Source organism: Nyctereutes procyonoides, unplaced genomic scaffold (genome assembly GCF_905146905.1).
Source record: "Nyctereutes procyonoides isolate TBG_1078 unplaced genomic scaffold, NYPRO_anot_genome, whole genome shotgun sequence".
Classification (NCBI taxonomy): Eukaryota; Metazoa; Chordata; class Mammalia; order Carnivora; family Canidae; genus Nyctereutes; species Nyctereutes procyonoides.
The window spans coordinates 95,603-112,829 of NW_026575002.1; the positions used below are offsets into that span (position 1 = coordinate 95,603).

Below are 17,227 nucleotides of genomic sequence, written 5' to 3' on the forward strand. Positions count from 1 at the left end.
GGTGAGTTGTCTGTGTTCTGTCCTGATCCCTGAATATGGTCACCTGGGGATACCGGGGCTTTGGCTACACTCCCAGCTCAAGGTCAGGGTTGGGGTGCTTTAATTAGTGGAGGGAGGGCCCTATTTGCATGTTGTCTGACTATATCTTCAGCTTTGACAACAATTCGAATCTAACGAGTTTATAGCAAGGACTGCATTACCTTTGCAGATTACTTTGTGATGATGTCACTGAGGAAATATCAAGTTCTCATATGTGAGTGGTGTAATCTTTTCATTTCTGTTTGCTTTCTAAAAAGTCATCAAAATAGGCCATTTTTAGTATGGTATTTTATCCTTTATTCAAATTTATTTCCAAATTTTATTTAGAAATTAATTTTTTATTTTATTTCTAAATTCTTATTTTTGATGCAAGTTAAAGTGATATTTTTGTTAATTTTATATAAGTAGTTTTTGTTAGTGTGTGGAATCATAGCTGTATTTATTTTATATCCTGAATTTTCCCTTAAATCCTTAACTGATTCTTAGAATTTGTAGCGTTTGTAGGCATTGCCCCTGTAGCAGATCATGTCATATGGAAATGAATAATATTTCTTCCTCTCTACTGATTAATTTTTTATTGCGTACTTTCCCTGGGTAGATCTTCACCTTGTTGGAGCAGAAAAATTACTCTACTTTTCTTCTGATTTCATTGCCTCATCTAATAGCTCAGTAGACATAAGACAACTAAGGGGAGATGCATTTCATTTTCTTTGCCTGTGCCTACAAAACTTAGGAATGTCTGTATCAACTCTGTAAAGAAAGTCTATGATGTTTTGATAAGGATTGCATTGACTGCATAGAATGTTCTGCGTAGCATATATTTTTAAAATAATCCTGTTTTAAAATTATTTCATAACTTTCTTATTCATGAGAGACACCTAGAGAGATGCAGAGACATAGTCAGAGGGAGAAGTGGGATCCCTACAGGGAGCCCATTGTGGAATCCATCCAAGGACCTTGAGTTTGACCAGACCCAAAGGCAGACACTGAATCACTGAGCAACCCAGGTGTCCCAACAATAGTTATTCTTCTAATACATAAACATGCAATGGTTTTCTACCTCGTTGTGTCTTCCTCAGTTTACTTCTTGAAATGCCCTATAAGTAGAAAAATGTTGGAAAAATCGAAGTACCACAGGAGGGGGGCATTACAATGTTGGTGGTCAAGCTGTATTACTTAGTCATTATCATCAATACAACCTAGTACCTGCACAGAAGAACACATAGGTGAATGGAACAAAGTAGAGAAGCCAGAAGAGGACAATCAAATCTATGATCAACTAATCCTCCAGAATCAAGAGTGAATGTACAGTGGAAAACACACAGGCTCATCAATAAATAGTGTAGAACGCTCGCCAAAGTAACTGAAGAAGACACAAAGAAAATGAAAATATTCCATGCCCATAAAATGGAAGAATAAATATTTTTAAGATGCCTCTGCTACCCAGAGCGGTCTACACATTCAATGCAATCCCCATCCATATACCATGTTCCCCCGTGTAGTTAACACGCCATGTGATATTGAGTGTACCATATAGGGATGACACTTCCATCCACCCCCCACTGCTCCTAGGACCAGTGTTCTCCCTTATCCCGATCTGCTGGGTCACTCGGGCCCTCTCACCCCCCTTTCAGTAACCAACAGTATGTTTCCATATTGATGAAACTGGTTTGTCTCAATAAATTTTTCCTCTTGGCTAATTTGTGTTTTTTAATTGAATTTTGCATATGAGTGAGTCATACGGTATTTGGGTTGCTGTGACTTAGTTAACATTACACGCTCTAGTTCCATACTCTTTGCTGCAAATTGCAAGGATTCACTCTTCTTTGTGTATGTCCCGCATCTCTGCATCCTTTCATCAGTAATGGACAGTTGGGCTGCTTCCCTTATTTGCCTATAGCACATAAAGCTCCTATAAATATAGGGATGCAAACTTCTCTTTGAATTAATGTTTTATTTTGGGGGGTAAATACACTGTACCACACCTATTTGATCATACAGTAGTTGTATTTTTAACTGTAGCAGGATAATCTATACTGTTTTCACAGTGTCTACACCAATGTCACTCCCACCAGCAGGGTAAGAGGAACCTTATCACCTTTAGAAACTCTTCACAGTGTTTATGTCATGGAAGAAGTTTTCAGAGCATGATGCTAAGACCCTAAGAGGTGACGACTGTTCAACTGACCTCCTTCCCTGGATTAAAAAATCCCTAGATCTTGTGTTCTCTGGTGAGTGTGAGTGTCCTCTGATGGTCCAGTGCACCTGTTGGATCCCAGGACCCCAGCAGAGATTCACGGACCTGATTTCCTCCCTTCTCCTGTAACCCCAATCAACATAGAGAACTTTGCAGCATGAGCACCATGCAGGCTCCTGTTCAGAGAATGTCTCCCTTTCTTATTTCCCATCTTTGCCTCCTAACTCTGCTCCTGGCCTACAAATATCCAGCTACCGTTACTGTATTCACAGTGTTATGGGTTGCCATTTAGGGTGATGCCAATGTGTGTCACTGTGAAGGCCATGTGAGAATAAGGTGAACATTTGCATGTCTGAGTATGGACTGTATTTATCTAGGTCATTGTTGAATCTGTGGTTGATAACTTTGTGGCCCAAAGGATTGTCATGGTTGATAATTTCAGAGATCTTGATATTACCACCATGATGGGGAGTTTCGATCTGGACATTGGGGGATTGAGTGACATTCACCTTCTGTCCATCTCATGCCTCCAGATGCGGGGGACTGAGGACTCAACATCCATGAGTGGTTTCACTCTGTGAATTGGGCAGGGAAAACCTCATAACCAGGTGAAGCCACTTTCCTCTATGAACTCCAGGTCTCTTTCTGGTTCTGTGTGTCTAACTGAACTCAGATACGTGTACATGGATGGATGGAAAACTCCATGAGTCAGAGAGAGACTTTGCCATATAAACAAGGAAAGGTCCCTAAATTTGTCATTGCGCCTGAGTCTGGTGTGCACCTGGTTCTCTGCAGGCCTGATGGGATGATGCAGGACACTTGTCAGTGGAGAGGGGAGCCATCCCTACAAACATGGCTCTGGGATGTCTGCCAGAACCCATGACCATCCTCAGTGTGAATGTGATTAGACCCAGGGGTGTCCACAGGGTGTCTCTTACCAGCAATCATTAGGTCCCTGACATTTTTGTGGAGCCATCAAGCCTCTGAGTTGTTTCTCTCCAAGTGTTTTATTGCCATAGGTTCTATTGGATGGGAAATGTAGCCTCTCTCAGTAAGTTCAGGGGACCTGCTTCTCCTGGAAGGAGTCATTCCTGGGATCTTGTCCCTGGTATAAACCTCTGATCTGTGTTCTGATAGTGAAAGTGAATGTCCTCTTCCTTGAAGATAAAACCTGATATGGTTTCCACACTTGTTCCCAACCATTCTCAGTGTGAATCACTAATGAGATTGTCATTGGTCTGATAATTTTCCCAAGGAGCCAGTGCTGGGATGCATGGGTGGGGTCAGGGGGTGAAGACCAGGGTACACTCCTGGTAAACAGGCATCCCCAAGCTCAGTATTGTTTCCTACAGAGGAAAGGGAGGTGCATGGGAATGCCAGCTGACACTTGTCCGTGACTCCTGCAGATCCAGCAGCATCTTGTGTGAATCACTCTGGTCCAGGTGTTCAGGATGACCCCACGCAGGCAGGTTGTGGGAGACCATGCCTGGATCGGCTGCCCGTGAGGTGTGGGCATAGATGATCTAGGATGGGCAGCTTTGGATCGATGTCTAGCCCATGGGACACCACACTGATAGTCCCAATAATTTAGTTAACCAATGTCCTTTATCTGTTATTAATAAAATGATAAAATGCAAAAAGAGAGACTTATTTAATTAGATTCCTTTGGCTACGTCCTTTGAGGCAAAATTTCTCTTTATTCCTGAATGTAGAATGATCATAAAATTATTCTGAAACTTAAAAAAGACATTTATAAATATACGGTAGATTTTCTGTCAGTTAAACCGCTTTATTTTTATTTTAGAAATAGTACACAGAGTGAATCTTAAAATTCTTGAGGTGTAAAGCACAGTACTGTTAGGCATATGCACTGGAAATTTTCACCCTGAAGCACCTACAACAGAACCTCATTGACTCCACAACACCTGATATGTGGGTCAGTCCTTCCAGGCTCAGAGGCTCAGGAACCAACCAGAGTCGTACCGCTGGTCGCATATCATCTGGGCCTTTGCAAGAGCTCCCAAGGTTATTGATATACTTGAGTTGAGTAGAGATACAGATAATATGTTAATGTTTACAAGGTGTATCCTCTTCATCCCTCATGTGGAAGCAAATAACATCAGGACAATTAGGCAAGAGTTAAAGCACAAGCATATTCCAAAGCAAAAATTTAAGAATAAGCCATCTACTCCCAAGTCATACAAGATTCTGAGGGGCAAGATGGCGGAAGAGTAGGGTCTCCAAGTCACCTGTCCCCACCAAATTACCTAGATCACTTTCAAATCATCCTGAACACCTACAAATTCGGCCTGAGATTTAAAGAGAGAACAGCGGGAATGCTACAGTGAGAAGAGTTCGCGCTTCTACCAAGGTAGGAAGATGGAAAAAAATAATAAAACAGCATCCAAAGGGGAGGGCCCCAGCGAGGAGCCGGGCTAAAAGAAGCCTTAATAATCTACATTTTTAAAAAAATATTTATTTATTTATTCATCACACACACACACACACACACACACACAGGCAGAGGCAGAGACACAGGCAGAGGGAGAAGCAGGCTCCATGCAGGGAACCTGACGTGGGACTCGATCCTGTGTCTCCAGGATCACACCCTGGGCTGAAGGTGGTGCTAATCTGCTGAGCTACCCAGGCTGCACAATAATCTAGTTTTATCCTACTTTTCGCTACACCAATTGTTAGATTATAAAGTCCGGAATTTCCATTTTTTATAGATTATTTAATTTCATTTCACATAAGTGGTAATTAGTGAATCCCTGAATACTATCAGCTTTGTTTAATAGAAAAAACTGCCTGAATTATGCATGAAACATAGGACAATGAATAAAATTTCCAGTTGTAGTTCTTCTTTTAAATTTTTATTTGAATTGCAGTAGACACTCCTGTGTGTGTGCACGTGTGTGGTAATTAAGTTTTATTCAATTATACACATGTGTAGATTTGTGTAATCAGCACCACAACTAAGCCATAGAACTGTTCCATAGAAAGTATCCCTCATGCAATCCTTTTGTAGTCAGTCACCACAATACCACTCACTTCCCTAACTGTTGGAAACCACTAATCTTTATAACATTTTCATGTCAAAAATGTTATAAAATTGGAATCATACACAATGTACCTTAGGGATTGCCTTTTTTTCACTCAGCATAAGTCCCTCTAGGTTCATCCAAGTTGTTGTGTGTATCAATAATTTGTTTCTTTTCATAGCTGAGTTGTATCCCATGGTGTAGATGTAAACTGTTGGTTTAGCCATTCATTGGCTGAAGGATATCTGGGCTGATTCTGAGTTTTAGCTGTTACAAATAAAGCTGCCATGAACATTCAAAAACATGAATTGCAGTAGAGGTCACATCCAGCGTAACACCCGTTTCATGTCTCCGACATGCTGATTGAACACTTCCATACATCACCCAGTGTTCATCAGGACAAGTGCACTCCCTAAGCCCCATCTGACAGGTCACCCATCCCCCACTCTCCTCCCACCTGGGAACTATCAGTTTTATCTCTGTATTGAAGGGACTATTTCCTGATCTCTGCATCAATCTCTTTGCTCATTTGTTCTGTCTCTTAAATTCAAACTATGACTGAAAGTATACAGGATTTTCTTTTTCTCACTGGCATGTCAATTAGCATTATGAATACTACCTCCATCTTCATAATTGTAAATTGTTAGATTTAATTCCACTGCATTGATTAGTAAAATCCCTATGTATCTAAGTGGATCTATCTATCTCACATGTTCTTTATCCATTCATCAGTTGACAGATACTGGGATTGTTTCCATAGTTTGGCTAATGTAGATAATGCTGCTGTAAACATCGAGGTGCACGTATCCCTTTGAATCAGCACTTTTGTAATATTAGTGTAAATACCCAGTAGGGCAGTTGCTGGATCACAGGGTAGGTCTACATTTACCTATTTGAGGCACCACCATATGGTTTCCCTGAGCGGCTGCGCCCCTGCCCACCCACATCTCCTGACCAGAGAATTCTGCAGGGCCCCAGTTCTAGTGCAGGTGGTTTAAAGTCTCATTTAATGAGCTGAGCAGAGCACACCCAGTTAAAACTCATCACATTCTTCCCAAGGACCACACACTGCTCACTGCAGGCAGGGAGAGCTTGTGTGGATGCCAGACCTGAAGGAAAGAGGCACCAAAACAGTACAGCACAGTGCACACAGCACACACCAGAGACAATCTCTGAAGACCCAGACCCAGGACCCTATGTGACCTCTTCTTCATCAAACTGTTATAGTTGTAGCGGGATCTATAACTGGCATTTGTACACACAGAGGAAGATAGAGACTTAGAGAAAATTCCAAGATTAAGGAATTCAATTCCATTTTGCTACCTGGAGCCAGCTCAATTGGTTTTCTCAAGTTAGTCCCTTTGACCCTGCCAAATGAGACAGGACTTCTGTTCTGCCTCCAGATCCAGCAGCTTCCATCCTTGAATGGGTCGTGTGCATCACAGAGACTGCCAGCAGCCCATCCCATCCAAAATGCAGGTACATCGACTGTAGGGAGACATATAACTCATGACAATTATATTCCTGCATTTCTTGTCCTTGGGGAGGTTGCCTGAACTCCTGTCTGAAGCCCATGTCACATGGTGATAACTGTTTTCTCTCTTTGTCACTCATCAGCGAGGTGATTTTCATGGAACACAAAACTCAACCTTTACTCCTGCAAAAATAATAACAATTGTATCACATACACTCAGACAGATGGCCTCACATGGGGCCAGAGGGCAGGAGGCATTCCCAGTCCTGGTGTATAAAGACCCTGATCCCATAATGAGGCTGCACCTCCTGACCTAAGTGGTCCCCTGAGGCCCCAACTCCTCTTCCCACCACATGGACATTAGGTTCCAACATGTGGCTGTTAGAGGACTCACACAGTGAGCTGACATCAGCACCTGAAGGATCCATGAGTTATTCCCTGCAGGTGGAAGGTCCTCCTCCACTTTTGTTCTCTCAGTTTTCATAATTGTATAGTGGAATTTGTCATCACACCCTATTTTTTGAGTATTACCTGCTGTCTCCTTGATCTCCAATCCTCCCTCTTCTCCTCCTGCTCCAACCATGGGAAATCCAGCAAGCGCCCTTGAGTTCCTTCCCTAGATACTGGTGGGACACTGACTCCATATAATCCCCTCCTGGATCAGGACCTCATCATCACCACTTGCCCTCAACACACACCCTGAGACAGTGTCCTTCCCTGGCTCCATCCAAACATATCTGACTTGCTGAGACGCCTGCCTGCTTTTAACAGAAACAATGATGACGCTGAAAACTTTTTCATACTTTTCTCTCTCTCTCTGTGTGTGTGTGTGTGTGTGTGTGTGTGTGTGTGTTGATGCTCAGACTCCACATCCACAGAACATCCTGGTGTGAATCCTGCTTCCTTCCCAGGCTGTCACTGACATGGATGCTGTGTGCATGGATCAAGATATTGACCCCATTAGGGGTCTGTCTTCTTTTCCTTTAGATATTTGATGCATTTGTAGTCTCCTGTCCAACATGGAGTTTATGCTGCTTCTACCAAATTTCTCCTTGAGCTGGGTGGTCGTGTGATGCACAATGATTGCAGGTGCAGATGAGGGACATGCCTATTTAATATACATGGAGATATTTGCAATTAACTGACATTTAGGGAAAATAGTAAGCAACTGTAAGAATCTCTGTCTTGGCAATATCACAGAAGTGACGTTGTGTTATTGACAATGTATCATCTCAGGAGATACATGATATATTTTTCTCTCTGGATATTCTTGATCAAGGTAATGTGTGTTGGGTCTTTCCACTGTAGATTTACTATTCATCCCTTTGTAACTAATAACTATATTTGGAGAGATACTCTGAGATTACCTAAATATTCTGGTTCACCCAATTATTTTATTTATTTTATTTTATTTTATTTTATTTTTATTTTATTGGAGTTCAATTTGACAACATATAGCATAACACCCAGTGTTCAACCCATCGAGTGCCCCCCTTAGTGCCCGTCACCCAGGCACCCCCAACCCCCGCTAACCTCCCTTTCCACCACCCCTTGTTCATTTCCCAGAGTTGAGTCTCTCATGTTCTGTCTCCGTCTCTGATATTTCCCACTCATTTTCTCTCCTTTCCCCTTTATTCCCTTTCAGTATTTTTTATATTCCCCAAATTAATGAGACCATATAATGTTTGTCCTTCTCCGATTGACTTACTTCACTCAGCATAATACCCTCCAGTTCCATCCACATCGAAGCAAATGGTGGTTATTTTTCTTTTTTTAAAATTTTTTTTCATAAATTTATTTATTTATTTATTTATTTATTTATTTATTTATTTATTTATTTATAGAGAGAGAGAGATGCATGGACACAGGAGGAGAGAGAAGCAGGCTCCATGCCACGAGCCCGACTTGGGACTCATCCCGGGACTCCAGTAATCGCACCCTGGGATAAAGACAGTCGCCAAACTGCTGATCCACCCAGGGATCCCCATATTTGTTGTTTCTAATGGCTGAGTAATATTCCATTGTATACATATACCATATCTTCTTTATCCATTCATCTTTCAATGGACACCGAAGCTCTTTCCACATTTTGGCTGTGATATCGCCAAGAAATGCAAAACCTTAATCTAATAATGTCAAAAGGATCACTTAAACCCAGAGTGAGAGGCATTCTTCAGAGCAACTGACCTTCTTCAGAGCAACAGAGTACTCATCAAATGTTTCAAGGTCATGAAGGACAAAGAAAGATTTAAATAGCTGCTATAGGTTAGCAGAAGCAAAGAAAACAGCAACAAAATGCAATTTGGGATCCTAGTTTGGATTCTGGGAGAGGAAAAAACTATTTGGAGAACTGGTGAAATTTCAATAAGGGCTATAGATTACTCAATATTATCGTACCAGTGCAAATCATACAACTGTATAAAAAAGTTATTATAGCTGCCAAATAAATACAATGTCACCATTCTGCTAAATTATAGTTATTCACTGTCCTAGTTTTTTTATTCCAAATAAATAGAGCATGTATTACCCCTCCTTATGAACCAATTGCATAAGCCTATGTTTTCTAGAGTCATTACATTACATTTACCTATTACATTTCCGATCCCCCAAATTATCTTTTCTATTATACTATCTCATCGAATTCACATTTTTATTGATTGCCACAGTGTGTGGTGTACTCAAGAATATATAAGATGATTACAACGTTTCTACCTGCATAGACTGACAAATCTAGGAAAACAGTTTATGTAATTTATGTTTTACCTGCCTACTATAACATATTATCATGTAAATTAAAAATTACTGTGAAATTTATTGAAAAAAAAGAATCGCTATCTTTTGTGCATGCCATAATAGCTGTTTTCCCATAAAAAAACGGATGTGTCTAAATCAGAGACTGAATAGGTATGCACATATCATCTGCCTAAACAACTCCCTGGGGAAACTGCTCCTTGGAGAGGAAGCCCAGACCCTGACAGGAAACCAGCCCAGAACCTCCATCTGCACCTGCTCCTGGGCCTTCAAGACAGAAGTGGTGAGGAGTGTGCACCCCCTGGTGGTCCCGATCCCCTTCCACAGGGAGGTTTGTGTCTGGGCTCACACTGAGGTCCCCTCACTGTGTCCCTCGCACAGTAATACACGGCCGTGTCCTCGGCTCTCAGGCTGTTCATCTGCAGATACAGCGTGTTCTTGGCGTTGTCTCTGGAGATGGTGAATCGGCCCTTCACAGCGTCTGCGTAGCTTGTGCTACTTCCATCATAGCTAATAATGCGACCCACTGCAGCCCCTTCCCTGGAGCCTGGCGGACCCAGTGCATGTCGTAGCTACTGAAGGTGAATCCAGAGGCCACACAGGAGAGTCTCAGGGACCCCCCAGGCTTCACCAGGTCTCCCCCAGACTCCACCAGCTGCACCTCACCCTGGACACCTGCAGACACAAGACATCCTGGTCAGGAAACGGTCCCACATCCCTGTTTCTCTCACTCACCTCCACTCACAGACTCAAGGTCCCTTGTTCTCCATGAATTACCTTTTAAAATAGCGACAAGGAAAACCCAGCAGAGCACAGACTCCATGGTGGTTTGTCTGTGTTGTTTCGTGAGCTTTGAATGGGGCCACCTGGGTATCCTGGGGCTGGGCTCCTCTCCAGGTTTATGGTCGGGCTCGGCTGGCTTAATCAGTGTAGGGAGGGCCTTATTTGCATGTCCCCTGACTATATAGTCAGCTCCAGTCTTAGATTCAATTCTTGACAAGTTATATACAAGCATTACTTCACAACGGTAGATCGCATTCTTTTGGTGGCACAGTGGATTTATGATGTTCTAATCCATCAAAGTATTTATTTTTGCATTTCTGTGCCTTTTGAAAGTCTCTCATTAATATAGTTCATTTTTTTAATTTTTATTTATTTATGATAGTCACAGAGAGAGAGAGAGAGGCAGAGACACAGGCAGAGGGAGAAGACGGCTCCATGCACTGGGAGCCCGATGTGGGATTCGATCCCGGGTCTCCAGGATCGCGCCCTGGGCCAAAGGCAGGCGCCAAACTGCTGCGCCACCTAGGGATCCCAATATAGTTCATTTTTAAATAGCATTTTCTCTCCTTAAAGAAGTGTAGTTTTAAATATTTATTTTTAATACCAGTGTAAAGGAGAATGTTTTGTATATTTTATACAGAAATTTGGTTGTTAGTGTGTAGAAATTAACTTCATGGTCTATTTTGATTTGATATCCTGAATTTTCCCTGAGTTCATTACTTATTTTTAAGTGTTTTTTTTGGAATTATTTTCCTCCCTGACAATGTATATGTAAACAAATTATTTTATTCCTGTTGAATGATTTTAAAGTCTTTTATTTTATTATTGCCTAATTTCTATGGTAATCTTCAACTTAGGGGCATTGATGTTTTCCTTCTTTTCTGTCAGACACTTTCTTCTAATATTGTGTTTGATATATGGCAAATCTAGGAGAGCAAATGAATTTCGTTTTGCATGAGAATGAGCTCCCTAATATAGGGTGTGATGTGGGATCTCAGGACAGGACAGGAAGTCTGTTCGCAACTTCTGCCCAATTCTCATTGGAGATTCCATTGGTGGCTGTTGAGCTTGATACGTTCATTTTACATATGAATTCGAGCCTTAGTCTGATAAGACATTACCAATATCTTCTCCCATTCTGTAGGCTGCCTTTTAATTACACTGAGTGATTCCTTTGTGTGAAAATGCTCTTTCTTGATGAAGTCCCCATACTTCATTTTCCTTTCTTTCCCTTACCTCTGGAGACTCGTCTAGAAGTGGTTGCAGCCGAGGTAGAAAAAGGGCTGCCTGTGTTCTGCTGAGGTTTCTGATGGTTTCCCGACTCATTTAGATCCTTCATCAACTTTGAGTCCATTTTTGTGATGATGCGAGAAAAGTGTCCCCTTTCATTCTTCTGCATGTGGGAACAGCAGCCTGGCAATACGTTTTACCCTCATCTTCACTCTGCTAATGCACTGGATATGCTCCCATTTCAATCAGGTCCTGGAGAAGACCTGTGTTGCTCCGTTGTTCCCTTTGTGGATGGCTTTACCAGGAAACAAGGGTTTTGAGAGACACACTGGATTGTATGATTGTGATTTAATGTTCATTGATTGAAATTTTGCTTAAATTCTTTAATTTCTTCATTAACTCATTTCTTCTTCAATATGATGTCCTTTTATGTACATTTATTTATTTGTTATATATTTTTATTATTGAAGGTTGATTTCCAACATATAGCATAGCACCCCAGACTCATATGGTCAAGTGTTCCCCTCAGTGCCCTTGACCCAGTCACCCCATGCCCCCATCGACTTCTCCTCCCACTACCTCTTATTTGTTTCCCAGATTTAGAAGTCTCTCATATTTTGTCACCCTCTCTAATTTTTCCCACTTATTTTCCCTCATTTCCTCTATAATTCTTTACACCATTTTTTATATTACCCGAATGAAGGAGACCATATAATGTTTGTCCTCCACTTTACCTACATACCTCAGCAAAATCTCCTCCAGTTCCACTCACGTTGAAGCAATTGTTGGGTATTCCTCCACTGTGGTGGCTGAGGAATATGCCATTGTAAATAGAGAATACATGTTCTTTATCCATTTATCTTTCGACGAACACCAGGGCTCCTTCCACAGGTTGGTCACTCTGGACATTGCTGCTATAAACATGGGTGCGCAGGTGTCCCGGCATTTCACAGCATCTATATCTTTGGGGTAAATCCCCAGCAGGGCAATTGCCAGGTCGTAGGGCAGGACTATTTGTAACTCTTTGAGGAACCTCCACACAGTTTTCCAGAGTGATTGCACCAGTTCACATTCCCACCAACAATGCAAGAGGGTTCCCTTTCTCCACATCCACTTCAGCATTTGTTCTTTCATATCTTCTTAATTTTCCCCATTCTCACTGGTGTGAGGTAGTATCGCATTGTCATTTAGGGGCCTTCCATGTTTTTATTGGTTTTGACTTGTTGTTTGATAGCATATTGGTCTGAACCTATTCATGAAGTGAATTCAACCATTCTGTACTACTTGACACATGAGTTGTGACCATGTGTACGATCAATTCTGGAGTATTTTCCACATGCAATAAAGAAGAACGTGTATTCTGCTTTGGGAAAAATGCTCTGATATATTTGTGAAGTGTGTCTGATCCAGGATGTCTCTCAAACCCCTTGTTTCTTGTTGAGCTTCTGCTTAGATGATTCTCACTGATATCAGGGGACATTGAAGTCCCCGCTGTAAAGGTAATAGTAGCCATGAGTGTCATTAAGTTTAGGGTTAATTGGTTTGTGCACATGTCTTCTCCGAAGTTAGCGGTGTGAATATTTTGAAAAGGTAGATTTTCTGTTGGATAAACAATTTTTATGATATAGTATCCTTCTTCATCCTTTATTATAGGCTTTGTTTTAAATTCTAGATCAGCTCCTATAAGTATTGCTCCTTGTCCTTCCTCTTGACGTCCATTGACATGATCAGTGGGAGTTTACTCCCTCACTTTCAATCTGGATGTGTCTTTTAATTGAAAGAGAGTCTGCTGGAACTCCTGGGTGGCTCAGCTGTTCAGCACCTGCCTTTGACCCAGGGTATGATCCTGTAGACACCGTATCAAGTCCCACATTGGGCTCCCTGCAGGGAGCCTGCTCCTCTCTCTGCCTTTGTCTTTGCCTCTCTATGTCTCTCATGAATACATAAATTAAATATTTCAAAAAAAGAAAGAAAAGGAGTCTTTGCTATGATTTTCTCAAATACATGTTCTGTCCTTCTCTCTCTTCCTTCCCTTCATGGGCACTAAATATTTTAATTTAGTTTGAACTAATGGCACTAGTGAGTTTTCAAGCCTTTCACGGTCCATTATTTGTGTTTCTCTACTTTCCTCACCTTCGTTCCTTTCTAACACCTTGTCTTCGATATCACCTATGCTCCATTCGACCTCATTTACCATGGCTGTTACAGCATCTAGTTTAGACCCTATCTCACATTGATCACTTTTAATTTACAACTGAATTGGTTCATTTCTTCTCTAAGTTATAATGTAGTGTGTTTTAGCTTTCCTGAAATGCAACTAGTAACTTTAAAATTAATATCCTGTATTTGAGCTCTGATTTTTTACTTTATCCTTCTTCATTAGATCTATGGCAGAGAGTATGACCTCTGGTTCTTTCCTTTGTTGTGAATGGCATATGCTCCAGGAATTGTATTACTGAGTATTTACTCCAAGCACACAGATGTAGTGATGCCAAGGGCACCTGAACCCCAGTGTTCATAGCAGCAAAGTACACAATAGCCAAACTGTGGAGGGAGACATGATATCCACCACAGAAGAAAGGATAAATATCATGTGGAATATACACAATGGGATATTACTCTGTCGTCAGAAATATCAAATACCTACCATTTACAGTGACATTGATGGAACTGGAGGGTATTTTGCTAAGTCAAATAAATCAATCAGAAGACAATTATCATATCATTTCTGTCTAACGTGGAATATACGTAACCTTTCAAAGTAACATTGGCTAATGCTGGGAAGCCTGGGAATCATTAGAGAGGGGGACAGAACATGAGAAACCATTAACTATAGGAAACAGAATGAGGTATAATCCTGGGGAGGTTAGTGGGTCTATTGGGTCATTGTGTGATGTGCATTAAAGAGGGTAAATGATGTCATCAATACTGGGTGTTATAAGCACCTGATGGATTATTGAACATCAGAAAAGAAGTATGTAGTATAAGTTGGCTAATTCAATGTAACAAAAAAAACCATTTTATTTAAAAATGTTATTGTAGCAAGGTGTAGGTATTTGTCATTTTTAATGGCTGAGTAATATTCCATTGTACACATAGACCACGTCTTCTTTATCCATCCATCTTTCGATGGACATCAAGGCTCCTTCCAGAGTTTGGCGATTGTGGACATTGCTGCTAGAAATCAACTTGGATGGAACTGGAGGGTATTATGCTGAGTGTAGTAAGTCAAGCGGAGAAGGACAAACATTATATGTTCTCATTCATTTGGGGAGTATAAATAATAGTGAAAGGGAATATAAGGGAAGGGAGAAGAAATGTGTGGGAAATATCAGAAAGGGAGACAGAACATAAAGACTCCTAACTCTGGAAATGAACTAGGGGTGGTGGAAGGGGAGGAGGGTGGGGGTGGGGGTGAATGGGTGACGGGCAATGAGGGGGCATTCGACAGGATGAGCACTGGGTGTTATTCTGTATGTTGGGTAATTGAACTCCAATCAAAATAAATTTATTATAAAAAATAAATAAATAATAAAAATATTATTGTATCAAAGAAGATGTGGTCTATGTATACAATAGAATATTACTCAGCCATTATAAACGACAAATACCCACCTTTTGCTTTGTCGTGGATGGACCTGGAGGGTACGATGCTGATTAAAAAAGTCAATCGGAAATGGATAAACATTATATTGTCTCAGTCATTTGGGGAATATAAAATTAGTGAAAGGGAGTAAAAGGAAAGAGAGAAGATGAGTGAAAATTTCTGTGAGGGTGACACAACATGAGAGACACCTAACTCTGGGAAATGAACAAGGGGTAATGGAAGGGGAGGTGGGCGGAGTGTTGGGGTGACTGGGTGATGGGCACGGAGGGGAGCACTTGGCAGGATGAGCACTGGCTGCTTCTGTATGTTGGCAAATTGAGCATCAACAAAAAACAAATTTATTATTAAAAATGATGTATTTTGATGAAAGGTATTTTTGATAACAAATGTGGCAGGAAAATTCGTTTCAATTCTTTTCAATCTATGCCTTTAATCAACCTTAATTTTGAATTTCTCGGATGATTCCCCCTGACCCTATGGGCTATGTACAGGACTTGTCTTCTGTCTCCAAATCTAACACATTGCAACTTTGAATGGATCACATGCATCAGGAAGACTGCCAGCAGAGTCCACCGACCTAAAGACGCCTGGGTCCACTTCACAAAGACACAGAGTCTTGCCTATAATATTCCTGCAATTCTAAATTTAGAATTTAGCTGCATTTCAGAGGGTTTCAGGTAATGCAGTTCTATTTGTAAGTCTCTAACAACTCAGTCACTGTGTTCCACTGCAGTTAACTCTGTGATCTTCTGTAATCGCTTTGATGAGCTTACCTGATGCAGAATGAGCTCATTCAAGCAGAGATTGGGATATAATAAACTCGTGTCAGAATGAACATTTTCCATTGTATACCCTATATTTCTATTTTTCTTATCCCTCCTAAACTAACAGTATGGTGCTGCTTTGCAACTGTAAGTTTTTCATGAATTCTTTTTACATTCAGATACTATATTCCATCTAAGAGAAGAAAACTATCTACCATGAACCTCTTCTACGGATTTATCAGGTATTTTTGATAACAAATGCAGCAGGAAATTTCAGTTTCAAACCAATTTCAATTTGTGCCTCTGGTCAACCGTAATTTTGGTTTTCTTCGATCAGTCCCCCTGACCCTGCGGGCTGCATACAGGACTTCTGTTCTGTTTCCAAATCTAGCCAATTCCATCTTTGTTTTTTTAATGTTTTATTTATTCATCAGAGACACAGAGAAAGAGAGAGAGATGCAGAGACACAGGCAGAGGGAGAAGCAGGCTCCATGCATGGAGCCTGATGTGGGACTCGATCCCTGATCTCCAGGATCAGGCCCTGGGCTGAAGGCAGCACTAAACTGCTGAGCACCCGGGTACCCCCCTTTCCATCTTTGAATGCATCAGATGATCAGGAAGACTGCAAGCAGAGCCCACCCCCCAAATGGCCTGTGTCACCTGCACAGAGACATGGAGTCCTGCCAATAATATTCCTGCAATTCTGGTCCTTTGGGAGCATCTCTGCCCTCCTTGAAGCCCCAGTCCCACTGCCAGGTGGTGCATTGCTCCTTATGTCACTTGTTGGATGACCTTATGTGCATGCACCACATATGTGTATAATTACTTCTTGAAACATAATATAATATTAGTACAATACCCAGTAGGCTTGTACAAACAAAAATGAGTCCTCAGGATCCACAATCAGAGTAGGGGTGAAAATAAGTTTACGATACTCTGAAACAAAACACCAGGGTCCAAAGTTCACCTCCAACATATAAATCAGAAAAAATTCACCACACCATCTTTAGTATAAGAAAACATGGGAGAGAGAAGTTAACATGTCAGAAGATTTAGGGGACTCGGGCTTGTCACATCCCTGCAAGAGCTGGATAGTTATTGAATCATTTCGAACATCCATGAAATCGATCAGAGTTGAAAAAAACAACAACAGAAGACTCCTAATAGAATACTGAGCAGGTTTTGGAGTTTGGAGCTGTGTGTGTTGACATTGGGGAGATACAACCATGAGGAGGACAGCAGGAGGGAGGTTGCTTGCAGACGCTACTGTCAAGGATTTTAAGGACAAGAGAGGAACGTATGAACTTGTACAATTCTACTCCTGCGGGGGACGGACCTGGC

The 17,227-nt window shown here is 41.3% G+C and overlaps 1 pseudogene; it reads right to left on the reverse strand.

Moving 5' to 3' along the window:
- Positions 1 to 9,876: 9,876 nt before the first annotated feature.
- LOC129514619 (immunoglobulin heavy variable 3-74-like) lies at positions 9,877 to 10,379 on the reverse strand (annotated as a pseudogene).
- Positions 10,380 to 17,227: the final 6,848 nt, after the last annotated feature.